Here is a 6,171-nt window from a genome sequence, read left to right on the forward strand (position 1 = left end):
TCCTGGAGATGAGAGGGAATGGCTTGATCACCATGATGATCAATTATGAATGGCAAACATTTGAACTTTATCTTTACCGTGAGTAAACTGGTAAATGATAGTAAAGGGGTATGCAGTGTGCTCTTGGAAGTACAATAAAACATCAACTAGCTTGGACTAATCCTGGGGAAGGGCAGAACAAATAAATAAAAGAAAAAAAATGAACTGTAAGACCTTTGAGTTAGCCTCTAGCTTCTTCAAGCTGGACATGGTTGTCTTCCTACTTACCCTTGGGTACAGAAATCCCTAATAAGTGTGGGGGTGTGGAGGGGAGGGTGACCTTCCCACAAAGGGAAGGATCTTGCAGACTCCAGGTCAGTTGGCTGTCCCCGGGCAACGGTGTGCTTGGTTTAACAAGCTAGCATCCTTGTTGTATTCTGGGGGCAACAGATTTGGCAACAGGATTAAAAGACATCATTCAATCCATAACCACTAGATGACAAAAGGCACGGATTAGTTTTTCAATGTAATAGACTTCTTTGGAGGAGGATGTGCAAGGCACATCACTCCTGTCCAAAGCCCTTTTGCCCACTATACTTAGTTTGGGCTAAGGGGAATATTTTAGGTTTTCCCCCCTCAGACCTCTGGACCCTTTTTGTCCAAGCCATTAGGATAGAAAAGAGAAACCAGTTTTAAAGTGAAGGCCACAAACCACTCCATACTTCACCAACACAACCACTTAGTTCAGCCAAACCGTTGAGTCTCAGGTGGCAGCAATGCAGACAGGATTAAGTGAGGCCTATACGTACAGACAGTCACTCGGGTAATGAGATTATAGGCTTATGCCCTATGAAAAAACATGTTAATTTAAGCAACATAACCCACAAACCAGTCTCTAAATCTGCAAGACTGTCTTATTGGGAAGACATCCAGTTGCAAGGCATTTGACATTCTTCTTGCCTGTAAATTAAGCATCTTTGATGATGTCACAGACCTAGTTTAACTTTTGTTTTCAAATGAAAACAAACTTTAAATGAAAATAAACTTTAAAGGTAGCTGCACTAGTTTATAGTCTACCACTGAGCATTGTGATTTTCCTTGAATCGCTATTTTTCTCCTTAAGATTACCCTCGTCATTAAAGGGACTGCATTAAGTCCATTTTTAATTTATCCGGTTCGTTTGCATAAACACAACAAGAGCAGCAAATGATCACATATGATCATTAAGTTTGCTTTGCTGGAACTTACACAAGGAACCTTTAGGGTGACCTTCAGTCTGCCCTTCAGGACACAGAAGCTGAGCCACATACGTGCCATTCAGCCTTTCCTGTACACACCTGTCTTTTCCAAGTCCTTCTGGTTTTCCATTGTGCCTTAAGGTTTCTTCTAGCCATCTTTTAGGAAAGCAACCTTCGTTACTTCTCTGGAAAGATTGCCATGAACCGCACAACCAACCAATGTACCAGGCCTTTTTTTCTCATGGGCTTTTATTACCTTCGAAAGTCAATCCCAGTTCCTCAGGGCTTTTTGGTAACAACCAGAGCCCAGGCGTGCTTCCTTTAGGCATGGCATTCCAGTCAAAGTCTTGGTTAACAGAACCTCTATTAACAACTGGTCTTATTAGTTTTATGCAAAGCACCTTATATTATTACTCATTTCTTCAGAATGCTAAATTCTGGAGGGGTCAGGAAGGGAGAAAAATATACTGTGTGAAGGGAAATCCTTGTCGTAATACTGTATTCACTAAAATTGCATTTCCATATTTTACATTGTCTTTTGTTCACTCTTCTACATGTGAAGTTTTGTTTGTTTGAGTGGGAGGATTCGCTGGCTCATTTATTTATTTTGCTTTTTTTTCCCCACTAAATTATTTTTTGTTTTTTTTCTGTTACAGTTGTCTCATCCTTTTTCCCCATTGCTTTCCCTGCACCCTGTCCCCCCCCACCCCGTCTCCCACAGTCAATCCCTATCCTATTGTCCATGTCCGTGGGTCATTTATACATGTTCTTTGATTAGATCCTTACTCTTTTTACCCCCCTTCTCTCCCTCTCCCCTCCTTCCTTGTCACTGTTAGTCTCTCCTTGTTTACATGCCTCTGGTTCAGTTTTTCTTGTTTGTGTTGTTCATTAGTTTCTTGTATTAGGTGATATCACATGGTATCTGTCTTTCCTTGCCTGGCTTATTTCGCTAAGCATAATTCTCGCTAGCTTCATCCATGTTGTCGCAAATGGTAGGAGTTCTTTCTTTCTGCTACATAGTACTCCATTGTGTAAATGTATCACAGTTTTTTGATCCACTCATCTACAGATGGGCACTTAGGTTGTTTCCAGCACTTGGCTATTGTAAATAGTTCTGCTATGAACATAGGGGTGCATAAATTCTTCTGTCATTATTGATAGGTACTTATTCATTGTCATTTTTCCCCTTTGTACTTGTGTTCCTCTCTGTGTCTGTTTCTTCATCTTTTTTTTTCTTTTATTAATTACGCTGTTACAGTTGTCCCAAATTCTTTTCCCCCTGCCCCCCTCCACCCTCAGACCCTCCCTTCCTTCTGTTGTTCCCCCTCTTAGTCCATGCCCAGTGGTTGTGCATATAGTTCTTCTCAACATCTTCCTATCTACTCCACTCCCTCCTACTATGCTTCTTAATTCCTGCATCATTTTCCTCCCTTTCCCCCCTTCCACCTCCCTGCTGACCTCCCCCCAATATGTTCCCTGTACCTATAATTCTTTTCCCCCTCTCATTGCCTACTTAGTTTGCCTTTGTTTCGATTCCCTAGCTTCTGCTGTTGGTTGTTGTGATACACTTTTCATTTTAATGTTCATAGTTTTGATCCTCCTTCTTCTAAACAAGTCCCTTTAACATCTCATATAACAGTGGTTTGGATCTAACTCCTTCAGTTTTACTTTGTCCTGGAAACACTTTCTCTGCCCTTCTATTCTGAATGACAGCTTTGCTGGATAGAGTAATCGTGGATGTAGGTTTTTGCTTTTCATTACTTTGAATATTTCTTGCCAGTCCCTTCTTGCCTGTAAAGTCTCCTTTGAGAAATCTGCTGATAGTCTAATTGGGACTCCCTTTGTACATAATTGTCTCTCTTCCTGCTTTTAAGATTCTTTAATTTTTGACATTTTGATGATAATGTGTCCTGGTGTGGTCTTCCCTGGGTCCAGCCTATCCGGAACTCTGTGCTTCCTGGAGCTGTAAGTTCCATTTCCTTCCCCAAGTTAGGGAAGTTATGCTTCATTATTTTTTCACATAATTTTTCAATTTCTAGTTCTTCTTCTTCACCCTCTGGCAATCCTATAATTCGAATGTTCGTTCTCTTATAGCTGTCTCAGAGGTTTCTGAGCCTCTCCTCATATTCCTCACTTTTTGTTTCCTCTTTCTGCACTGGTTGACTGTTCCCTCCCTATGTTCCGATTTGTTGATTTGATCCATGGCTTTCCCTTCCTCACCACATGTCTTGTATGTATTTTTGTTCATTTCAGCAGGACTAGCCTTCATTCCTTCCCTGCCTTGATTCAGCCCTGCTGTTAGGTCTGTAAGCTGCCTAATGACTATAGCTCTGAACTGAGCCTCAGAAAGACTTGCTCTTTGTTCATCGGTTAAGACCTTTTTTTGATTTTTCATTTGTGTCATTGGTATTTCAATCATTAATTCTGCCATTCTGACCGTTTTGTTTATCTTTCCTTCTTGGGTGGGGCGCTGTCACACCTATGCTATATTGGGCGGAGCCCCGTGTACTTGTCACAACCTGGCAACCTTTCTCACCACCCTGTGGCACTTTGCGTGGGGGCGGGGGTCCAAGATGGATTCCTGCTGTTACTCTTCGCTCAGGAACCGGGAGCCTCTTCCTCCGTCTGCACGCCCTCTGGGACTCACAGTTCGAGACCGTGGAGTCTGCCTTCCCCAGTGTTGGAATCGCGAACTGACGGGTCTGGTCTGCAGCCAGGGCTGGCTCCCAGGTGCTTCTCTCCTCCCCCCAAATATGGGTGTCTGCTTACACGGTACCACTGTTCGCTGCTGCAGCTGCTGCCTCCAGCAAAGTTCTATCTTTCTCAGCTGCAATTTCGCCCTTCCTACTTGTCCAGACGAGCACCACTTGTTTATGACTTCATACATTGGACTTTCATGTAGCTTTATTTTCTGGAACTTATTATTTTTGGTTTTGACGTAGTTGTAGTCCTTCTTAGTTGTGGAGGGAGACAGAGTGTGTCGGTCTATGCCACCATCTTGGCCAGAAGTCCCCTGTTTCTTCGTCTTTTTAAAGCAGACCCTTTAGCATCTCTTGCAATGCTGATTTGGTGGAGATGTATCTTTTTAGCCTTCTTTTGTCTGGGAAAATCCTTATTTCATCTTCCATTTTGAATGAGAGCCTTGCTGGGTAGACAGTCTTGGTCGTAGGCCTTTATTTTTCATTGCTTGGAATATTTTTTTGCCATTCCCTTCTGGCTTGTAGTGTTTCTGCTGAGAAATATGATGATAGCCTTATCGGAGTTCCCTTGTATGTTATTAACTGTTTCTCTCTTGCTGCCTTTAGGATTCTCTCTCTGTCTTTCAATGTTGCCATTTTAATTATGATATGTCTTGGAGTGGTCCTATTTGGGTTCATCTTCATTGGGACCCTCTGTACTTCCTGAACTTGTGTGACTTTTTCTCTCATCAAGTTAAGGAAGTTTTCTGTCATTACTTCTTCAAACAGGTTTTCTATCCATTGCTCCTCTTCTCCTTCTGGTAGTCCTATGATATGGATATTACGTTTTATGTTGTCCTGCAGCTTTCTTAAAACCTCTTCATTCTTTTCAGTGTTTTTTCATTTTGTTGCCCTGTCTGGGAACTTTTTCTATGTTGTCCTCCAGCTTGCTGATCCGATATTCTGCTTCCTCTAGACTGGTTTTAATCCCTTCTACTGTGTTCTTCAGTTCAGAAATTGTATTCTTCATTTCCTCCTGGCTCTTATCATAGCTTCTGTGTCCTTTTTCATGCTTGTATAATCCTCAGTAAGCTCCTTGTAGTTTCCCTGGAGTTCTTTGTAGTTTTCTTTGAGCTCACTGAGCTCATCGAACTTCCCTATCATCTATGTTTTGAATCTCATGTCTGATAGTTTGCTTTCCTCTATTTCATTTAGCATTCTTTCTGGGGATTTCTCCTTTCCTTTTGATGGGGGTTGTTTCTCTGTCTTCTCATTTTTGTGACTCTTCTTGTTTGTTGCTGCTTCTTAGAATGATCTGCACTTCCTGGATCTGCCCCTGGTGGCGTCAGATCATGTACCAGTCTGGCCTAGGCAGCCTGTTGGAGACTACCAGAGATCTACTGCTGTTGTCTTGTCTCCTTTAGTTGTTAATCTATTCAATCTGTGATCAGCCATCAGGCTTAAACTCCGAGGGTGGGGCAGACTAATTCCTGTAGGCAGGCCTTTTGCTTCCCCTCAGGCTGATGCCACTTGGAGGGGAATGGTCTGCCTGCAGTATGGGGAATGAGTCAGCACTGGGACTTATTCGGTTGCTCCCTCAGTTCTCTGCTCAAAGCCACCCCTAAATTCTCCCCAAGCATCTCTAGTCCTATCTGCCCTCCCTCTGCTTGATCCCAGGGTAAGTGGGTGCCAAAATATTTTCATGCGCGATCTGTTTAAGAGCCCTTTGTCTCCAGCTGTTTCTTTCAGGCCAGCCAAAAAACCCTGCGGCTTTCTGCTTTTCACAGCTGGATGCTATTTTACTTTTTGCTCTGTTGCTGTAAGCTGGGAAGCCCAGCTGGGGGTTTAGACCCTGTTCTTCTCAGGGGGAACAGCTGCTGAGCTGTTTCTCAGTTCCTTCAGCTGCCACCCATGGGAGCCCAGTCAGTCCTTTTGTGTCTCCACACTTCCTACCAGTCACATTGTGATGAAGTGGCCTTCTCTGTCTCTCTGTGGTTATAAGACTGCTCTCCAGCTAGTGTTCAGTTGGTTATTCCAGATGATTTCTCCACAATTAAGTTGTAATTTCAGATTGGTCCTGGGAGGAGGTTAATGTAGCTTCCACTTACTCCTCTGCCATTTTAGATCTCCCCCAAGTTTTCTTCTTGACGGTCAATTTAAATTAGAGGGAATAGTGGTGGGCTCCCTTTCAATGCTGTGTAATTTTAGTTTATATTTCTGTGTCATTTTGCCATCAAAAAAGGCATATTCCTTTGGTATAATATTCTATATAATTG

The sequence above is a fragment of the Furipterus horrens genome, unplaced genomic scaffold (assembly GCF_987537825.1).
Source record: "Furipterus horrens unplaced genomic scaffold, mFurHor1.1.pri manual_scaffold_2, whole genome shotgun sequence".
Lineage (NCBI taxonomy): Eukaryota > Metazoa > Chordata > Mammalia > Chiroptera > Furipteridae > Furipterus > Furipterus horrens.